A 23,789-nucleotide genomic window follows, 5' to 3' on the forward strand; every position below is an offset into this window, starting at 1 on the left:
TTTATTTTGCTCAAATACTCACAAACCCGCTAATAAAATGCCAAGAAAATTAAGTAAATACAGCTTATACAAAAATACTTCCCCTAGCAGTGTTTAACCAAAAGCCGATGAGGTAAGCAAAAGTCACAAGCCACGGCTTACCGAGTTTGTGTGGATATTTGGAAACTTCCAAAGCTCTTTTCTATTAACTAAGTCAAAGAAAACTTACTACTTACATGTGACGTCACGGAATCACAAAAGTAGTTCGTACATTCCTGTAGAGGTTACAATGCTTTATGATTTCTTCCTGTAGGGGTTTAACACCAAAAATCAAAGTTATTTATTTAGTAAAGTAATTTGCCATTGATGACAAAACTTTAGTTAAACAGATACAGAAACCTTTATGCAACCGTCAATTTGTTATAGTTTCTTCTCGCGAGCGTTTCTATTCCAAAACATAAGTACATAAAAAATATATAAGTGTATGAAATATTTGAATTTTATATACTTTTATCACTACCGCGAAAAGTATTCATCTGAAGCTTCTTCCTAGTAAAGCCTACATGTCACTACATTATATATTACTAGCTGACCCGCGCAACTTCGCTTGCGTCACATAAGAGAGAATGGGTCAAAATTTTCCCCGTTTTTGTAACATTTTTTACCGGTACTCTGCTCCTATTGGTCGTAGCATGATATAGCCTATAGCCTTCCTCGATAAATGGGCTATCTAACACTGAAAGATTTTTTCAAATCGGACCAGTAGTTTCTGAGATTAGCGCGTTCAAACAAACAAACTCTTCAGCTTTATAATATTAGTATAGATAATGTAACCGAAATAGGTTCAAGTACATAATGAATTCATCATACATATTAACTTGATGTCTTCGGAAAAGATCAACATTACATCTCAAGATGGAAGGACAATAAAATGTCTCATAAACAGAAACTAAGTCCTCTCCAGGGATTGTTTTAACTGCTCTCGTAAAACGCCGAATGTTACATACATGTCGTTCCCGTTATACGACACGACACGAGATATTCTCGTTTATGACATTATCTCGTGACGTAAAATTGTACGTTATTGATACCGGATGATGACGTCATATTTACCTTTATATTGAATTTTATATTTTTACATATTTAATTGGGATTTTTAATTAAGAGTTGTTCTATTAATTACAATAGTACCAGATAGTACAACATGATGATTGTAAAACGTTATTTTCCAAGAATTTAAATGTTCTTAGGCTAAATACATGTGAGTCTAAGTGATTCTTATTAAGGGACATCGTTTAATACAACTCGTTAACATTTGATGTTAACACAATTTTCCAAATTAATTTGTTAAAACGGTGTTTTTCTACTCACGCGAGAGTGCCAACTTCTAGCTTTAACAATTACCAACCAATGCAATCGAGATTTTTTCTCGTTGACGTATCGTGTCGTGTCACAAAGTCGGTTAACTCTCATGAATGATGACTCTCGCTGATTGGTCGTAAATAATGACGTTGTTATTGTAAGGCGTAAGTTTTTATTAGTATTTACGGACTCACTTGAGTAGTATTGTTTAATTTGTTACATGTTCTTATTTAACGCGATGTTATAATATGATCATTAAGTTATACGGGTTGTTTTAGGACTTTAATTTTTATGGGGTCGAGAATTTAAATAATAACGGAATTAATAAAACTTTGACAATCAAGACCTTATTTTTACCGGTTTTATTATAGTATTTCCTGTAGGGTCTAAAACCCTTCCTCATCAGGGTCTAAATGAAACATTGTAACTCAAAGGTAAGCCTGGGAATTAGTTTCATTAATTGGTCTAGTAATTTTGACGAGGAAGCGTACCAGATAGTGTATAATATTCACAGAAGCTAAAAGACTTAAGAAAACTATAAATTTTGATGGAAAATACTTCTTAAATCTTATTTTTCGTCAAGTGAACTTATTTATCAGTAGTTATTATTTATAAAGAGTCTGATTACTACAATATTTGACCTCAATATCGATACAATTATCTGAGGTCAGGAAATATTGACAGGCCTATGAATGAGTGGTAGAACTGGTTATGTTTATATAATAGTTTGTATGTAGATTATATATTGTTACATACATTTGTATGTTTGTCAATTTTTTTTGTAATTAATATTTTGCACGTGACAAACAAACATCCTTAAAAAAAGAAGCTAATTATACCAATATATAAAAAAAACACTAAGATTTTAGTTAATTAAAGGTTAGGGAGTGGGATGAGGATTATTCACATTTTCTTTCAAGTGCTCCCAATACGAAAAATTGTTTATTAATAATAAAGGAATAATTTGCCCAGTCAATTTTTTTTCATAGCTTCTGTACTCGCTACACGAGATAGAGTCTTCTGATAGAGTATTTCCCATAAACCAAATCATATTATCATCTTTTTAACAAATAAAGCAAATATTATTTCAAAATCGTGATCTTCAAATGCCTCCGTTCTATAGAAAATATATTCAAGACGCGGTCAAAGGGTGTAACAGTACTCTTATGGTATAAGTATTGTTTACCAACATTTGGATAAAATCGTCGGATTTATCGCCGGACTTATCTTCAGATTTATCTATCGACCCGTTTAGAACGTATTAGTTTTGCGTATAAGGTAAGTACTAAACGGTAAATCCTTTTGTGGAGCGATCGGGATGGGATTTGAAAATTGTGAATACATTTATTTATGCTTATAAGGTGTTGAAGTTGAATTGCAGGGAATTGTGCAATATGTTATAATAATATTATGTGTATTACTTGTGTAACGGTAAACATAAAGCAAATTCATAATATTGAATTTTGAAGTGGTAACCACCGTTTGTAATAGTCTATAACTGGTCATCTCTGTGGTAATGTCGCGAATCCACATCTTGTTTTAAAAGTAATGTGGTTACTAATTAACTGTCAGTACCAATATCGGAACTTCAGTTTACAGACGATGTGGTAACCAAAATGCTAAGTAATTGCCTTGATATTTATAAATCTTTACTGAACACTAACAGTAACAAAATGCCACCAACAAAAAAAATCTCGGTTTCAATCCGGAGACACGGTATTGCAAACGGCATATATTATATCAAAAAGCAATTAAAACTTTTGGATATTTTTTTTAAGTCTAAAATACTACATAAATACTGCTTTTTTGTTTTGTCCTTAGCCCACAATATAGTATTTTAAACAAAAATTCTTTATCCCGAGTCATATAATATTTTTTTTATACAAAAATATGTTGTCTAGAGATTAGAGAAATGTTTTTACAGTCGTCCGCCTGTCTGACGTCTGCCCTCCTGGTAATTTACTTATAAATAATATGAATTGAATACCTCTAATAAATAATATGAATCTATATACTAACAAACAAGATTATAAGTTATTTCCACACAAATTGGTGCTATTGATGTAATGTCTTTATCTATTCGGTTGTGAAGCCTCGAGCGATGAATGAACTTAATGAAATTACGGAGCCAATCATTGAGTAATATTACCTTTTCATACTGCTATTAGAGGCACAAATATACCTGCTTTATTATTATTATAAGATGATGAAAATACTTATAATAGATATTATAAATGAATGCGAAAGATTGTGAGAATAGATGTGTGTTTGTTTGATAAACTTTCAAGCAAAAACTACTGATCGGATTTTGATGAAATAAGGTATATAGATAGTTAATAATCTAGGTGAAGGCGTAGGAAATTACGACGTTTTTTTTCCACGCAGTTGCTGGAGCATTTTCTTATGAATAACGCTGATACAAATGTTTTATCAATACAATTATGACTACACACTTAAAACCGAAAATTAAAGAAAATATGGAACCTACATCACACCGAAAAATTAAGCTCGCGTGTTGAAAATCCTTACTATTGCGCCACATGCAACTAAAATAATCAAACCAAATTATCCAATACATAGTTCTTATTTCAAATACTGTTAAGCAATATTTTTCTTACTGACCTTCAAACCTGTTTCGCTAGCGAACACAGAGACCGATAACGTGCCACCGTGTTTTATTATGGTATAAATATGTAAGCGATATTGTGCACAGTGTCTCAAATTTCATACAGTTGGAAAACGATATAACGAATGCGACGTATTTGCAAGTTTTACAATTCAAATTTGGTATTCTATATGCTTGCGAATGTGCGCTTATGTGTCTTGTTTTATTATAATGTTTGTTATATGTGTGGGTAAAGTCTGCCCACTGTCTGTATTTATAGTTCGATGATAAAATTTAAATATATTATAAAGTTGATCATACGATACAATTTTTGATAAGTAAATAAATCAAATCTTTGGTAGTCGATTTTACCTATCTTTCCAGATTAAAATACTAATGACAGCAAAATGATTTTATTGATTTTCCCCATACAATTTTCGGAATAATTCAGAGGAATAACCATGATAATTCTTTCTTTTTTAATCTCTATTACCAACTTTATCAAAAATCAGAATTATTACGCTCTAAGCAAATACAATTTAAATGAAATTTAGCATAGTTGTAAAATGTACGGCAAAGTTTAGCATTCTGAAAAAATGCCTTTGTAAACAAAACAGGCATAACCTAATTCGTTGAAACGTGGGAGTATTAATAAAATGCTTCGCAGGTATTTGCTTATTTGAGCACCTTTGTATAAACAACGTGCATGCAATTTCGCACAACAGATTGTACAAAGTGTAATCTTATTGCAGACTATCTCGAGACGAGGAACGCTTTGTCTACAACCAGTCTAGACTTAACTATTTATTATACTATATTAAATAGAAGGTCGTTGAATTTCGAATATATTTTTGTAGTGGAATCTGAAATTTAATAAACTTCTTTTTATCAATAAAAAAATATTTCTTTATACTTACTAGCCAGTGATGTCATTGTTTTTTGCTTACCCTTTTAGGAACAGGTTATATTTTGTCTTAAATTTCAGAGGATGCTTTTTCATAAGTTTCAGAGGATTTTTTTTTGTTTTTACATTTTACAATCTAAAGTTAAAATATAAAGTTTTGCTTGGTCATTCCTAAACAGAAAATATGTATGTTTAACAAAAAAATAATAGTTATACTGGAAGTGGTAACACGAATACGCAATACTTAATAATAATATGATAATGTTTTAATGTTTGCACATTCCAAAGATTCTTATTACATCATATTAAGGAGTGGTTTAACAAAACTATAATTTATAGACATTAAATAATTCCACAATGACGACTTATTTATTGACGTAAATAAATAAAAAAGGAATTAAACAATAAAATCATGCGTAACTTGAAATAAGCAAGTTATTACTGTAGATTTCCTCTGCTTTTCAATCAATAGAGACATTTGTAGCTCAGTTATACATATATTTATATATAATATACAATTATAGGATGGTTTCTCCGTCTCCATTTAATTTCGATTTGACTAATATCTGGGTAGCTGCTTGTTATATTTAAAAAAAAAATGTATAATAATATGTGAAGGAGAAAGCTTCATTGTAAAATATACCTACGTTTTCAAGGTCATTGTCAAACACAAAAAAAAAACATATAAAATTATACCATACTATGTATATTTTTATGTACATATTTAATACTAGCTGACCCGCGCAACTTTGCTTGCGTCCAATAAGAGATAATGGGTGAAATTTTTCCCCGGTTTTGTAAATTTTTTTACTGGTACTCTGCTCCTTTTGGTCGTAGCGTGATGGTATACAGCCTATGTCCTTTCTCGGGTAGCAAAATATGTACATACCAAATTTCATGGAAATTGGTTCAGTAGTTTAGGTGTGATTGAGTAGCAGACAGACAGACAGAGTTACTTTCGAATTTATAATACATATTAGTATGGATATGTATATAAATGTATTGTGTACACGCGAGATACAGCTAAAATACCTCAACATAACGTTACACCGTCGACATTGTCAAAGGTCGGCTTGAAACAGGTTTGCAGTAAATTCTTCATGCTTAATGAACTTATATACACAATACTATATTAATATACATGTTGAACAAACAACGGAGTTAAATAATTGTAGTGGAATGGCAATTGATATAATTATATATTTTTTTAAGTCAATTTTCGCACTAACCAAATTGTTTCAGAGACTTACAAACTAACAAAATTGACCATAGTCAAATATTGTATGAAAAACTGATCAGTGCGCCTAGTGAGTTCTGTAGGAACTATTTTTATAAATCTATTTCGATAATGATGATCAAAGACGCGCTATAGACCCGAATGAACTATTATTTGTTGATATAAATATTTGTTTCGTGAAGGAATCACACTTAAGGCCCTTGCCGCTATTCCGGCTGCTTTGACCACAGCGGCACGGTCGTCATCGTCGTTCAATTTCGTCAGCAATACAAAAAAGTTTCGAAAACTCACTAAAGTACGAAACGAAATAAGAACGAAACCAATAAACCTATATTCATTAGTAGTTCAACAACATACGTCTATATCTAAAATTAGTGCGATTACTCAACGGCTGCCTACATTGTACCATATCTGTTTTTATGTGGGACAACCCACGGCTTAGCTAAGGTTTTGTTTGGGATTTTGCATACGTCGATTTATTTACTTCTTTTGAAGCATAAAAATATGTTTTCCTCATTTGGTAAAAACACTTTTTATATCAACTTAAAGATCTTTGTTTGGCCTAAAAGGATAAAATATATGAAGCCTGCTTAGCTACACATACATACATATAACAAATTACAATCTACCGTTGCTGGGGTGTTTAAAAATGAGAAAGAAATGTACTATTTACTAAAAAAGATTCACCGGTTAAGTGAAGCACACTGTAAGAAAGCCTTAATAATTATGATTGAAGTAAGTTACCAGTAAAGAAAACATGTTTTTATTCACAATCACACGATTAAATATACATATGTCTCTCAAATCTCTTCCTATAACCTACCCAAAGAATCCAATAAAAATCGGTTCAACAGTTTTGCCACTAGAGACCCACAAACAAACACATTAGAAATTCAAAAGTTAAAGCAATATTGACATTTTGGTTAAGCGTCGTCCAATGACGTCACATTACAAAATGGCGAGACAAGACGTAAATGTCAAGAATGTAGGTGTTAAACAAACTTAAAATGAAAACCATTTTTCACACGTCCAAGAATTTCACCGGTTTTGTTTTCTATGTAATGTTTGTACTGGGTTAGGTTAAAGTCCCATTGCTAGCGGGGAAATTAAAATAAGTTTGAAGTTTAACTCCCAGGCAATGGGTCTTATTTTGGTATCTTACTTGTAGTTTATTTATTCGACTTAAAATATTATTCAATGAACTTCATAGTAACATTTGAACCTTTCCGTAAAACTAATATAGACCCTTTGAAATTTTGACGCTTATTGTTGACAGTTAAGAGAAAAAAATAACTTGATTTAGCAAATAAACCTACAAAGCATTTCATTTGATTTTAATGACTTACCGATAGAACTACAATCAATAATAAATGAGTAAATATCGTCTTGTCTAAAATTTGTACAAAACATCATATCCATTTATAACCTTAACATAAGAATGATTCACGAATAACACAAACACATAATCAAATTTGAATTCCATTTACAGGTTTTTTGACTTCACCGTCCTTGCCCTATTGAGAACAAAACAAATTATAACCAAATACATAAATATTGATTTGGTCATTCACAGAACATTATTAAGGATTGCCATAAACAGATTTAATTTAGTAACTGTGATTTATTTGGATATAATAACCTTGAACTAATTTGTGAATTTATTGTACAAAAACTTACCATTATAACGGCGTAGTCAAACTTTAAATTAGTTGTCACTCTTGAGGTCAATGATCTGAACGATTTTGGTCACCAAATTAGAGGAGGTTTAAATTCTCTTTTGTTCTTAAATAAATATAAAGGCGTCTCATAGTATGGATCATGATCACTTGAATGCTTGAAAGTTCCTAAACGTTCTTTTAAGATATATGTAAGACAGTCTGCACACTTTTTTGGAACCTATAACAAAAGCTTAGTGAGTTACAAAGCATCTCCTCACTAGAAGATTCGTTCACAATATTTTCACATAATACAGAAGCTTCTCCCGCTTGCAGTAGCACCACAACTTTACGGCGTATTTGCTCAATGAAAGTACAGTCGCTGTGAACATAATTTGATTATCTTTATGTGCGAACGTTAGAAAGTGTGAATTTCGCTACCGTCTTGTTTATATTGTGTCGATGAGAACAGGTGTATGGATTAAACGGTTTTATAGACGTGCAATATTGCGCGAATGTTTTATAATACTGGTTATATTGGATGAAAGTGACATGACTTCTGTTATATTGCGATTTGTGAGTTAAACACTCGTTAGTTCGAACAATTCGCGGATGGTTTGGCAGCTGACACTTGCTTGATTAGTTTTTAATTTTAAGCACAATGATTTCGACAATATTAATCGCATTCTTTTACATAGGAAAAAGCATATATCATGATTATAACGCTATGTACAGAAGAAACTAGTAAATATTGAGAAAAAATCTAAATACTTCGCTCAGATTCCGAAATGAGATTAAACTTGATTGAAGCAACAGATATCAAAAATGTTTGATACTCAATCACAGCACAAACCTTTCTACTTATATACAATAAACTAACAAGTAGGTATTACTCGTGACTTCGCTAATAGTTCACACAACGACAAAACATCTACTCGATTATACACTCACGAATAACACATCTCTTGCGAAACGTGACATTGAAAATATCAACCATTCATCTCAGCTAATTAGAGGTAATAGTACAGCCTATTTTGTTGAAGAGCTATTAGTTTTAAGATTGAAGACCTTGTAGAGAAGTTCAAAGTCAAATGTGAATCAAAACTTCCGTGTCGATGGATTGAACGTCAAATTTTGATATTTTTGAACTGCGATAAAGGTATAAAAAACTAAAATTGATGAGGTTTTCAAAGGTTCAACATAGTGAAGATCCAATACTGTAGAATCTCAGGAAACCGAATCACACTAGCAGTAAAATATATTCAAAAAAAATTTCATCTTTATAATAAACGTAATGACATAGGTATAGCTTACGTTTTAAGCGAAACTTACCATTTAAGGAGAACTCCGGATTAAGCCTTCAACTAAAATCAGATTTAGTCTGGTCGTATCGTAGAATCAAATTTAAATATCCTGGAGATAAATGCAGGAAATTTTCTCAATTCTTCAGCAGATAAGATAAATAAAGATAAGCTTTCCTTGATATTATAAAATGCTTCATAAAATACATTGTTAGGTATTATGAAACTAAAATATCCTGGTATTTAATTATTTAGAGCATCTCTCTGTTCAGAAACTTTGTGGTAAACATCGTTGACATTACGATTTGTCAGAAATGTTCTGGCAGCAACCTAAGGCCTAGTTCCCACAGTGACGGGTCCGCAAATTACATCGCCAGTAAATGTCGCGGCTTGTTTAAATTCATAGTAAAATTTAATGTTGGAAGCAATTTCAACAAATTGTCAGCACGATTTAATGAAAATATCTTTCAAGAGTTAGTTGGAGATTATAATTTTATATCACGATAAGACTTTCCTTTAGATTGCTTTTGGGTTTGATTAAACTTAATTTCACAGCTGTCTTCGCTTTCAACAATAACGTCTTACACACTAAATGATGAATTATAATTTGAAACTACAACATTACTTATAGTAACCCATTATTAGATTGAAATCGATCTGATTTAAGCAATAACTTACAACAGGAATAATCATTCTTAAAAAAAAATAGCTTGAAGAAAAAAGAAATTAAACGGTACCACCTGCAATCAAAAGGCTTCATACCAAGATAATTTCGACAAACATTAAAAAAACATGTTACCTTTGCCCTCAATAATCACGTCAAGAAAAAAGCGTGTCGGGTTTCATTATAATAAGTTCATAAACAGTATCTTCTTAAGTAGCCTGTTCACGCCGTAAAATAACCTGTTCCACATAAGTCTAGGGCTGCCACATGTCTAGGCTTTACTCAGAAATATCCTGGTTTCGAGCCAGTTTCAAAAGAAGCTGTGGTTATAAATGTACATAATTTTTGAAATCACTTAAAAATCTGATGCGTTTTGGGTTCGAACCGACTCTACCACGACGGACGTTATCTAATATTTTCGTTTAAATAAGTAATCTTTGAACAAAGTTGATGTTTCCTTATGTCAAAAAACATTTTTGTTTGTTGGCATGTTATTGTAAATGGCGAAATGGGTCTTGCGCCTATTTTTACCATGTTTTTTTTCCACATTTAATGCAATTAAATTATTATTCTTCTTCTATTCATAGTTTAAAGCTTTACAATTGTGCTTTGTCGTCATGGTTATCTGATTAACAGAGTTGACAGCCCTACACATAGTCATCTTAGAATTTACTCTCTCCAAGAAGCTTACCGTTGTCACATATTTTCTTTATCTTTTAATTTCCGGATCCAATTCCAAATTGTGGCAAGATATACATCGAGTTTTGTAACCATTAGTTGTACGTTAATTATAGTTTGAGTCCAGCTTTTTATGGGTTTATAAATCAAGTTGTGTTTACTTCTGTTTGTTTGATGTTTAGCGGTTGAATGCTTTGACATGTGAAAATATACTCAGATCAATCTACAGGAGTTTATAAATTCTTTTTTTTAACTGGTTGGTTTTAGACATAAATCTTGTTTTAACATTCCACTGTGCGCCCTGGGGGGCTATCGCGGATCTCAGTTGATAACTATTTGAAAACCACTGTGCTGTACATTGTTTACCCTCTTTGATTATAGTGATCAACTCATTACGTTAAAGCAACAATGTACTGAAAAGTGACCATCAATTTGACGTACACTAGTCAACTGAGATACATACGTGACACGCATACTGGTCTTAGCCGCTGATGTGAAAATTTGTAAAACGTTTCATAATAACGTTAAGACTTGGCGTTGATTTTATTATTTAATACTTTACAGCTTTAAACTAAGTATAGGTGGTCCATTCAGACACTCAAAGTTGAAAACCTCGTTGAATTCAGGTTTAAAACAAGTACATACAAGTAATCACAACATGAATCACTCGACATTTTTTATCAGAAACAAGTTCAAAGATTATGCAAATCAGAAGCGCAACAAGGAAGAATTAATGTCAATCGAGATGTTATTAACCATTCACTATATTAATGCTTTCATGTTTTAGTATACCAACTTCATTTTACTGTTAATGAAGACCATTTTGAACCTTACGACTTTAAAGATAAGGTTGTAGATAATGTAATTGAGACGTACACAGACCTTACCGTGACTGACTATAAAGTCAATCATGATACACTCAATTGTTTGCTGATATCTTGATTTTAAGATCTTAACAACTTAATTTGCACTCTATAGTTCAAGAAATAAAGTTTAAAATTGATGTTGTGGCTTGGGAATACCACCACAGGAGTTATTTTGATGACTCTCTACTTATATTCGCAAATCCTTTAAGACTAACAAAAAGTCCTTTTGTCTTCTTGATTTAACGAAGCGTGTAATGATGCGAGCAAAAAAATTTGGAGCGAAACAATAAGCTTATGGACACACAAACAGTATTAGGAACATGCTTATATGGTCATCTGCGTGCGATTCATTAGGATCATTTCAGTTTTTGTTATTAAGGTCACGTATTGTGTTTTTATCCCGTTTTTTGTGTTTGACCTCTTGGGATTAGCCTATGATGAGTTTTCGACGCTTTGTTCCATTAATCCTATATGATTTCTCTATCCCATCATCAATAATCTTAATAGAATTTTTGGCAGCAAAAAAACTTCCTCAAAAATTGATCTTTTATTTATCAGACTACAAAATCAATTAGTTAAAATTGCTGTAGCCAATTACACAAAGCAAGTAGAACCAGTGTTACGAATTTTATTGCTGCATATTTTAGTTTTTGGAATTCCCGATGAGTTAAACTCTTTAGAGTTCACGGTCAAAGATAAATGTATGAGTCAGTTAAAAATACACTCACAAAGTTACCCTGAATGTGTATTTTTCATTAACCTTTTCCCTGTACAGATCGAAAGCAAATCTTGATAACAATTATTTAAAGGGCAGGACAGAGGTCAAATTGGTTTATATTTCACTAATTACTTATGAATTTTGGAATAATAATCTAAAATAGGCGATCTTGATGTTAATCCAAGACTATTTACCGGTTGCGTTATAATAGAAATCCTCTTATTTGGATTAAGCTCGAGGCTTGAGCAGTAGATATTCTGACACTATGCTATCGAGTTAGTCAACTCTGTTGTAATCCTACAGTTACGTATACTTACTGTCATCTATCACTTCTGTATTAGCCAGCTTTTCAAAAGCGTCACAGTAATTGCCGAAACAACTATACAATTGATTGATTTCTTCAAAAGCCTTACTTGGTTTTGCACTTACGACCGTTTGTCTTACCGCCTCTGTAATGACTGTCGCTTTCGACGGGCTCAGATGTAAGTGCTTTGTGGAATAACGACGTTACTTCATTTTTTTCTTCCATATTGGTCGGGAAATTGAATGAGGATACGGCTTTATCTGTTCGAGTGTAAAAGTCCAAAGAGTCTTAGCGGTCTTGCTGTGGGGAAGTTAAGAGGGGTATTTTATTTCGATTTTTTATTGGGCGAAATAGATTTTTACGAAACAATTAATCAATTTATTAAACATGATAATTTATATGTTAAGCTGAATCGATTAAAGAGTGTTTCTGATAACTCTTTCGTACAAAACAGACACAAAATTATAATACAATAGCAATGTTGCATATTGTGTTTCCCAAACCGAGTGTCAGCGACGGATTATCAATATCTCTTCCCAATGTTAAAGTTCTTTAGTATGCAGACATTACATGATTTCAACAGGTAATTATGACCCATAAATCGATCGATGGAAGGTGGACTTACAAGAACTGTCGATATTGGCCAGGACCTTAGGAAATATTTTTACAGTGATCTTAGTCTCACCTTTTTAGTATTTTCCTCAGATGTTTCTTAGAAATTATGTAGATATAGTTCCTGTGGTTTATTGCTGTGTTGACTCATTGCGCTTAGAATTATATGGCCATGCTTTAATCGTTCTATTGTCATTGTATTTTTCCTTGTAATAAAGTATCAATAAAAAATGCGTTTGTCCTCATATTGCTTATATAATACAGATTTGAAATACCTACGATGTACGAAATAATTTGATGAAATCTTAGTAGAAGACCAAACCAAGAAAGATAAAGGCAGGTAACTTGTATGTATCAAAGTGGTGGGTAGATTTAATTACGTTGAATAGATCAGATACTAAAGGTATGTAGGCGGAATTATTTTGTATTCTTGGAATCTATGAGAAGTTGAAAACGTGCCATGACAAAACTAAAACCATTTTTTGCTAGAGGTTTTAAAGCGATCACAACGTAAAACGCTGCAAGAATCACGCTTTCAGCGCGTTTCTACTATATGAAATATTTTATTCTACAATATAAAATGAAATCACCAGCAAAAGAACAACCATTCAGTCAATATAATAAACGTGAGTTTATACAAATGATATAGCTCATTGTCGTTTTAAAACAAATATTATTAGTCCGAGATGCTGACTACAAATATTTACTTTACACACCTTTGCGAAACAAATTCCAATATTGTGATGACTTGTTCAAACAGTTATTTTGTTGCGAAGCATTGTTCCAATTTGCATCTAAACAGATTAAGCAATATTCTAACAATAGGCGAATATTTTACCTTGACAAAGTTTGCAAAACATCAGAATTCCAGTAGCATTCCCTATTGGTATGTACCAAAACAATGACAGCACAGTTATTCGCAAGGCCTTGTTTGTCTCAGCCATACCAACAGTTATTGAAACAACGAAATACACGTCAACATCGATCACTTTGTTGTACATTGCTTGTTCATTGTTCACACTTCAATTGGTTTCTAATGTGAAGCCTGTATTGGATTCTTTACGAATGTATTCATCATTGTTGTTGACATTTTTGTGTTAGTTGTTGTCTATTGCGGTGTTACTATTGCGTGTCTATGCGATTTATGGTTTGGGAGTGACGTGTATTGCGTTCATAATAATATAGTCGTTTATTTTACTTCCTAGCGAGGTGGCAACGGCCTTCACGCTGGTTAATTAAATAACTTCTGTTAAGGAATGTTAATTTTCGTGACGTTTCTGTTTAAGCTTAAAATATTACATTGTAATGTATTGAAACAGTACAATACTATTTATATAGAAAAGACCTCTCAAGGCACTACACTGGGGCCCAATTTATTCTTCAAACTGAAAGCAAACTAAAATTAATGACGGTTTAGAACACATTGTAGAAAACAGAGCTTTCTTCATACAATGGTATTTGGCTAAAATATTTGTTGCAACATAACAACGATGACTCTTATTACTTCATAGTACTAAAGATAGAGACTGCACATGTTTACGTCCTCTGGAAACGTGTAAAAGGGGTTAATATGTTCTGAAATTGTTATATTTTATTACTTACATAAAAGTCAGAGAAAATATCTGAGCTTTCACACCTACTCTGTATTTCCCGATTTATTAAGTCTATTTTGTCTTACCCACCTTCCTTTTTAATTCTTCCTTCGAATGGCTTAAAAATAAACTTTCCAATTAATGTTTTTAAAAAAACTTTAACTTTAACTTTATAAAATTAAAATAAAATAAACATCGAGGGAGTAAAAAAAATACCCTCCGGAAACAACAAAACGGAATCAAAGTTTCAAGAATCAAAATCTGCATTTTTCAATACAAAAACCGTATCATAATTGTCCATTGATCCGTGTCATTGACTCTTTGTATAATAAACAAAACTTGCATCTTCAGAATGACAACATTCCAACGCACGCAATAATTGCTTGCAGGAGTGCGCGGGCGCTTGCTGACTCATTGACTTGTTTTACTGAAACTGAGTAGCTTTGCATATTTGTCTTCAAATGTCATCGTAAAGATCATCTTTATTGACACTATTGACAATTGTAGGTATTAGTAACAATTAGCTCTAGTTTAACTTCTCCGGAATATGTATCGATATGCGTATCAGGTGAAATTTCGACGGCATTTTTCAAACATTTGATTTTATCTATCGCATAAGTTATTTGACACTTAATCATAAAGATTGATACTGGCCTTTAGTAATTTTTTTCCGTGATGTGACCTGATATACTTTGGTTAGGTTTTAGTGTTAGCTAACTGGCAAACTAGTTATAATACTGTTGCATAATAGCTTTGTATTTCAAGGTTTTAAACGCCTTCATATATTAGATTAGGTTGTAAAGTTAGATCATCTTTATCTAATCTTACCTTCCTTGTAAATCGACAAAATATATAGTGTTATTCAATCTCTCATCATCATCTACAAACGTTATTTCAGTGTTCACTTTAATTCTAGCCGCAAAAGTTTCTTAAGCTTACTCAAAGACCTTCAAAGTTCAAGGTTAACCACAGTCCGTTATGTTCCGAGAACAAAACTATAAACTTAATTTATAATGTAAATTCCAAAACGTCCGGCGGCTTTAATATCGCGATAGATACTTTACGGTTCGACGAAAGTCAAATTGTCGCCGGCCGAAAATTCCATTCACGTAAAATGAATTCCGGAAAAAAACCGCCATTTATTACTGCATTTGATTTTGCACGTGGCTTTGGCCCCGCTAATTTTTGAACAATATCGCATGATTAGAGTATAATTATTCTAAGTTTTTGTGAAATTTGATCTTCGGGAGATGTTTTTTACTTAACTAAGTATGAGTATAGGTAGAGTAGTATGAGAGTAGATGTACAACTTTTTATATCTTGATACATAATTTTCTCAAATCATTTGCAATAATTGTCGTTAAAAAATAAACACGTAATTACAATATCTTGACAGTAAGTCACGCTTCAAAGGACAGACGAACTTACAATACCAAGCATGATTTTTTATTCTTATATCAATACTGGGAAACTAAACCGCATGCGCGGAACTGAGCCGAGGTGCGCATACGCATGACTCACTCACTTGTTGTTTTGTTTTGATATAAAAGTCAGTTCCGTGTTTAATGTCATGATGCAGGTGTACTCACTGTTAGTCAGGTTTGTAAATAAATGTATGACGAAGTATGAAATGTGTAGTATATAGTATTCGTAGTAGAAGTAGGGCAGCACGTGATATTATGGTTTTTTGAGTAACCTTGCATAGGCTTTTTGCTATATCTCTGTTAAATTACATGACATAGTAAGTAAGTGGCTTGTACCCACACTTTACTTGTGTTTACAGTCATATCACTGTTTTAACGGGTCGTAGCATGAATATAATCTTAATAGTCTTCTTCTCCAGGAATGTTGCTTTCATATAGTATTGAAATAATTGCGTTCAAAAAAAATACTTTTCAGGTTTATTATAATCAGTATTGTAATAGCATGCAAAATTCTTGAACGAAACGAGACATACCAAAGATACTAGTCATTAGTCAATTATCGTATGATAGATTTTTATCTTTTATATTAAAACAATGACACAATTCACAAAAAAATACATGAACATAAAAATTATATGATGCCGAAAGAAAATGTATCCCTAACATTAATATTTCGAGGCTTCAATACTGTAATTTCCCTAGAGCATTGTAAACGCGTAAGAAATTGTATCAAAGGTATAGACATCCATCTTTAAGACACAACTATTTACTGCTGATAGAAAAATAGGTGTTTTATAAGACTTGAGTGATAGAGGATCCGAAATGTTGAACTCCTGGGAATTCCTTTGACTTTAACAGTATAGAACGTAGATGATCCTGCAGTGAAATATAAGGCAAAGCTTCTGTAGGAGATGTTAAAATAGGAAGAATAGCTTTAGCGCTTAGAATGATCCTGTAATCGAGGGGTCTTTTACAACTAACAACAAGCTTGATTTAAGCAAGACCTTAAAACGTAGTAGTAGTGAGAATTTAATCCACTGTCCTGGAAAGAGTAACGTCGTTTTTAACTACTTGCGATTCTATGTAGCGATGTAAGAGTAATTTTTATTTGTTACGATAATGTCGATGTAAAGGTTTCTTTATTTGTTATAACAATGTGTTTCTATATGATGTATCATATATGTTGTCCGTTTCATATGATGGACTGCATGAACACGTTAATGTTACTTTATTCTTACGCATTTTTTTCCCACTGCTGGGCAAGGTTAATTAATATTTGCCAAAAATCTTACCACAAATTTATCATCTCAGTAAAAGCGTGAATGCGTATTATTTTATAGACGTTCATTACACCTTTGATCATAGCAATAAATGTATCCAGTCCAACAATTACTAGTTTCAATATCTATACTAAGGTTTATTACCTACTAAACCTGCGGTAAAATACTGCGGTTCACTAAAACGGGTCATTTAAACTATGGTTACAGATTAAACCTTTGGTATCAGTGTGGTTTATTGATTGTAAATCTTTGGTTGCGACAAGTGTTTGATTGTATCTTGCTCTAGAATTCAATGGGTTGTGGTGTAAGGTGGTTTTGTAAGACAGGTGACATGGATTTGATTCGTGATTGATATTTCGCTTCGAATCGTGTATTTCGATTTGTTTATTGTAGCATATAGAAATAACATGTAATAACCAAGCGACATAGTATTTTTAGGCATTAAGTAATACACTGGTTTCTCTATATACTCTCTAGATACTGTTTTTTACGGAAAGAAAGATTCCCTTTGGAAACCTAACCTTTCTTGGGTGCTGTACTGGGCTTTATAGTGTTATATTGATACTATCACTTATTGTTCTGCTCCGGGAACGCTACTGACCCTGGGATAATACAAGAAGATTTACATAAAAATAGAAAAAAAAGTCCAGTCCTGTAAATCGAATCTGAGACGAATAGTCATCACTATAAGCGTACAACTATACCGTACCACCACTAAAACAAAAATACGTATCTACTGCTTGTAAAACCACAATGAATAGAACTCTCAAACAATTGATTCTTGCAGAAACAACAATGTTCTGTTTTGATTCATCAGCAAACTTAACAAAATCAATGGCATAATCCTTTCACGATACATATAAGGTGAATGCAAGTAGTAACACCGAGGATGCTGCCCACGCTCACTCACGCAGATCTTGAATCAATGGCACCATTGTACGCCGTTATAGGGCACCGACTGAATATTAATACGGTTTCATCATGAATGTAAATTAAAATTGGTGTGTGGTATTGTTCTTGAGATTGTAGAATCAATGCAGATGTTACTTCAAAGTAATTTTTGGAATAATAACGATTATTAGATAAGTCTTCATATCACAAAAAAGTAACAAAGCTTTGGTGCACAAAACCTAAAGAAATTTGTCATTTTGGTCCTTGGACAGCAGGTCATAAAAATATTTAGTTGATAAATTATTGCGCTGTACTAAAATTGTCAGATTTTAGGCCACCAGTGCAGTCTGCTATCGACATACTATAAATCTCTCCAAAAATAAACTGGTATGACAAAATGTGCACAGTAGTCCTTTATTGGAACTGGTATACTATGCATTTCAATTTGGTAGGACTGTAGCTCAATTCGCTATTACTATCAACTACCGACAACCGACCTGTTATCGAGAAATTTTGTGTGAAAATCTGATCATCGCCTCTGACTGACGGCGTAGGAAATGTTTTAGCAGTACATTCTAAATGTCAAAATGTCCATAGCTAGCCGGTTGTCGGTAGTCGATAGTGGTAGAGAATCGAGGTACTGCTGATCACAAAATACAAAATAATAGGAAGCAGAGCTGCATGTTCTTCAAGAATTATGAAACAATTCTTAAACTACCGATTTGAAAACGTAAAAGGAAATGATTTACTTTAAGCAGAAATCAAATAACTGGCTGTTCTGTGTACTTTCCAAATTACGTACTACCAAGCGAGTGCTCTACAACCATCTATGAAGGGCCGTTAAAAAAGACGTTTTGTTTTCATCAAACTGTCGGAGTGTAATCACCCTGTATCGTGTTATTACTTCGTGTGCGTATGCGGCACGCCTGTAAAGTGCAAGGCTTGAACGTGAGAAAACAATTGTTAAGGTCTGTGCATATTTTATGACTGGATTGATATAGTATATTTTGAAAATCATCATTTAACGGCTGGATTGATATGAGTAGTATATTTAGGAAATCGAATCCAAACAATCCAAAATTTCACATACAAATGATTATTTTTGTATTGAAATCTAACAAAAATATGACTTAGTAGTAGATTTAAGACAGTAAACTAGTCAGTCTCAGCGTTTGATTTGCATCAATTTCATTAACCAACGATGTAAAACATTTTTGTATGAAATCTTACATCATACAAACACAATGCTATTGATTATCATAAATTTAACTCAAGTATCTACAGGGCTACTCGAATTTCATACATGTATGAAATTGTGTATGAAGTCATACATGTACCACAGTACCGCAGTTGTGCCTTCACCTTAACTCTATACAAATTATTGACACAACTGAAATAATGGGAGGTTCTTGGTAAGCCTTTATTAGTTCGTAAACGCTAAGGTTTTAATTCATGCGTGGGCGCAAGTATTATTTTAGTATTGTAGGCTGCGGTTCTAACTTAAATTGTGCGTGTATTTTGATTTCTGTAAGTGCTTTAAGGTTAATTTTGTATTGCGAATGTTTAAGGTGTAGGTTATAATATTATTTAGTATGGTCTTTCTGTTTGGCAAGTAATATCGTGCATAATGATATTTACAAATATAATATTAACGGTCCATGGGTACAAAAATGCCTAAGAAAAATATATTTGGTCCGCTTTTTTTCGTTTGGGGTCGAACCCACTATCCCTACAATTACTGCAATGTTAAAGTGTAGACGGTCACTTCACTCAACACGCCACAGCTCTTCTCCCGCTAGTAGTATAGATTAAGTTTTATCAAAAAATGATTTCCATTCTCATATAGCATAAATAATTACTCGTATCAAAAAACCGGAAACCAATACCTATGGAAAATTAACTTTACTAACTATTGACCGCTCAAGGAAAATAATAAAGTCGTGAACTTTATCTTAACATTCAATGTATCCGGAATTCAAACATATAATTGGCAGTTCTAAATTAAACCGTAAACGTCATTGAACAGAACCGTTACGAATCGAATTGAGCGGTAAAATCGATTACAAATCGATACATATTCGATTCGGATTCTCGGGCATTACTTGGAAGGATTTATCTTGTTTAGGATGAGTTTGCTGATTGTGTTATGACGTCATATGCGTGGTGCATTGAGACATTTTGATGGAGGACTTAATTCCTCGAACGGAACGATACTTTGTATGGTTTGTGAAATTATGTTCAGAGGTTTTGTTATTTAAATTGTTTTTTTTTCAAGACTTATTAACCTATCATATTGATAAAAAATCTAGAACTAAAAACTGAAATATGGAAACTTAATACACCCGGTGCCAGAATAATACAAAATTATATTGAAAAATTGCTTAATTTTAACATACTCTAAAGGTTTTTTTTTGTTTTGAGATGACTTTTAAATTGCGCAATTTTGTATATAGAGGGATAGGCAGAGACCAGAGAACGTCACTAGGTAGTAGGTACGATCCTTACAAACTTCCCTGGTATCATTGACATGCATACATCTTGTCATACAGGACCGCCGGTTACGAGTACTCACTGATATGATCTGTGTATGTCTTTCTAGGGCAGGGATTCCCAACCTTTTCTAAGTCCGGGACTACTTTTTTATTATTCTTGTTAGCAGGAACCACTATGTAAGTATATTAAAAATAAAACGTAAAATTATCGTCCTGAAAATTTAAAATTTATAATCATTCGCGGACCATATTTTGTCTTCCGCGGACCACCGGTGGTACGCGGACCACTGGTTGGGTACCACTGTTCTAGAGCGTCTTAAAAACATCTAACCAGACGGTAAACGGTAAGAAATAGGGATGTACTGTTCGGTGAACGATTTAAACAACGTTTTTATTCAGTACACCACACATTAACGGTTACGCGTCGGAACATTTGCAAGTACAATTATGTTTTTTGAACGTGTGGGGCCCGACTTGGAGTGACAGTATCGAGGAATGTTTTGTAGATAAATTTACATTTACATCGGTGTTTATTCAATGTTTTTAGTAGTTATAGTGTATTACAAATTATAAGTACAAGGTTTGGCTATCACACGCATGAGTGCTTTTTTCTTAATTAAAAAAAATAGTAAGAAAAAATTTTATTACATTACCAAAGTGGTTTGGCAAAACAATGGAAGTTGCTATCGTCTCTTTTTTTACTCATTTGTGTGTTATAATTATGTTTGAGGCTTTTGAAGTTCTCATTCAACAGTATAAATCAACAGTAGTGAGTAGATCATTACTCAGTTGCAAATGTTTCCAATACAAAAATATTCAATTTCCAAATGGACACTTCTCTCGCTTCAAAGACTAGCAAATTGCCAGTGCTAAAATAGTTTTAATTGCATTATAAGCTTGGTTACAGAAATCCACTGATTACAAACAGCCAGTTACGCGCGAAGTTATTTCAAAGGATTCTAAATTCGAAATTTGAAACGTGCAGCGCATGCTGGAATGGTAACTAGGGTATGAACGCGGAACGATTATATCGATTTCGAGTAAATCGATACACGTTATAGATCACGTATTCGAGATATCGATTGCAATGTTTTTATCAAATATGAAATTGAATAGGAGTTATTTTTCTTCCGTATACGTATTATTTTTATTGCGTTGGACCTTGTGTACATTTAATTTGTGTCAATAAATTTTATGGCTCAATAGTTGAGTAGTCCAAGTTGATCAATCAATCAATATTGGTCATAAGTTTATTACCCATTTGGGCCTCTTTTGAGGTCCTCTTTAATAAACAGTTAATAAAATATTGATACGTTTAGAACACTATCTAAACTATTTTAATAGTCACAACTATCAAATATGGTTTTATCAATACTTCTATTGAATATGTGTTCTTTCTTTAGTTAACACCTCCTTGATACAGTCAGTAATCTAGCATTACGACGTATCCTACCATATTACTCATACAATAATAAATTCTCGCTGATCTATATTCTACATAGTTAACATAGCAAAGAATCTATACCTCATTTGAGGAAGTTATTGCAATACACTTATTTAAAATGCATAAGTGCAGCAATTTTATAAGATGAATCATCAACCACCATTACTACAGGAAGACCATACATTTCATCACAAGATAAACTAAACAACTTAAAAAATCGTCTAAATTTAACAAACTACGAACTCGCTTAGAATTCGATTCGACGATAATCGATTAAACACATCATCAGTTTACCAATTAGTCGAGTTTCACACCGGAAATCGCAATCTTACTAATCACAGAATACATCAAAAAATGATCGCGGCAACATGAATTTTCAGTTTTATTATCGTCATAAATTACAAATGTACTGTGTTGACCTAAATACTCATGGCAATTGACACTCGGTTCATAAAATTTATTCACACAAACTAGTCCCAATGCCGAGTAGTGGGCACCACTATTCATAATTATTGTCATTAATTAATAAATGTACATTTTAAAGGGACACTTGCACATTCAAAACTCAACTCTATTCTCATAGCTACAGAATGGAAAATGATATCAATTGATTAAAGTAGGGTCAATTAGAACTTAATGGAATTTACAATTTGAAATACAACTTCGGTTCTTCTAAATTCGAGCAGCGGCTGCATTTATTTTAATAACATTCTGTATTTGAATTTTATAATATCTGCAATGCGTTCCCATTTTAAAATAAAGAATGGGTTAATTAAGTTTATTGGATTTTAGAGTAATTGGAATGCGTTATTTGAAAATTAATGTGTAATTTAAATATTTGAGTTTATTATGGTTGTAGAAAAATGTTTTTATTAAATTTGTATTGCAAAATTATATTTAGTGAATACATAGTTGTTTTATTCATCATTTCAATTTTAAAAAAGGTAGCTTTAAAATACGCAACTGAGCATACATTGAAGATTTGATGAAAGAATAAATTTGTTAAACTAAACAGTGTTCAACTTACTTACTGACTATCATTCATAATCTCCGATAAATCAGTAAAATCGATAAAATCTGTTCATACTAATTAGTTCGTTAGCTAATGAGGCACATCACTAAACTTACTGATCATTATAGGTAATAGTTTGTGATCGATCGCTGGCGCCACACACGAACATTTACAACACTAGTTTACTAACTTTTTAATTATTATTTTGAGTTCATTTTTTAAATATGAAACAAGCTGACTGTCAAATAATTTCGGTGGTAAAAAGGTCCGTACCGTATAATTGTGGAAATAAAACTAGCAAAGAAGTAAAATGTCCAAAGAATTATTTGATATTTTTGGTCTTAAAAAAAATATTTGTTCCCCGTCATGAAATCTAACCTCCCCGCGCGTAGTGGTAGTAGCGTTTTAATTCTAACCTTATAGTTGATTGAACTATACGTTTTTCTGTTCCACAAATCTCTAAAAATCACGGTTTTAACCACGTGAGTTCATAAAGACGACATTCGATCTACAGTCGAAACTTAAAACCACAATTTGATATTGTCTCATCAAAACTGCTTGGCAAAATGTTGCGACGATATTTGCGTCACGCATTCCTTTGATATTATCTCACTTGAATGAATTAGTCACTGTGAATGATAATGATTGTATTCAGATGACTTGACGCGCGAATTCGCAGATTTTTGCTTAGCAATTACTCGGACTTTTCAAACGCAATTTGTGGAACCGCAGGTCTTCGCGGTTTAAGAGTATCATATAAAATTGTCGA

At 32.5% G+C, this 23,789-nt stretch overlaps 1 protein-coding gene and 1 long non-coding RNA gene across 4 annotated transcripts in view; both read left to right on the forward strand.

The window, feature by feature from the left end:
• cv-c (RhoGTPase activating protein) overlaps nucleotides 1–23,789 on the forward strand; it is a 298,529-nt gene that overhangs the window by 47,002 nt on the left and 227,738 nt on the right. The gene's annotated exons all lie outside the window — the stretch shown is intronic.
• The window catches only part of LOC142982086 (uncharacterized), a 43,453-nt gene continuing 39,228 nt past the window's right edge, over nucleotides 19,565–23,789 (forward strand). The window contains exon 1 of the long non-coding RNA XR_012959961.1: nucleotides 19,565–19,599. This is a non-coding gene — a long non-coding RNA (uncharacterized LOC142982086). The remainder of the gene's footprint in view (nucleotides 19,600–23,789) is intronic.

This window comes from Anticarsia gemmatalis, chromosome 21, assembly GCF_050436995.1.
Source record: "Anticarsia gemmatalis isolate Benzon Research Colony breed Stoneville strain chromosome 21, ilAntGemm2 primary, whole genome shotgun sequence".
Lineage (NCBI taxonomy): Eukaryota > Metazoa > Arthropoda > Insecta > Lepidoptera > Erebidae > Anticarsia > Anticarsia gemmatalis.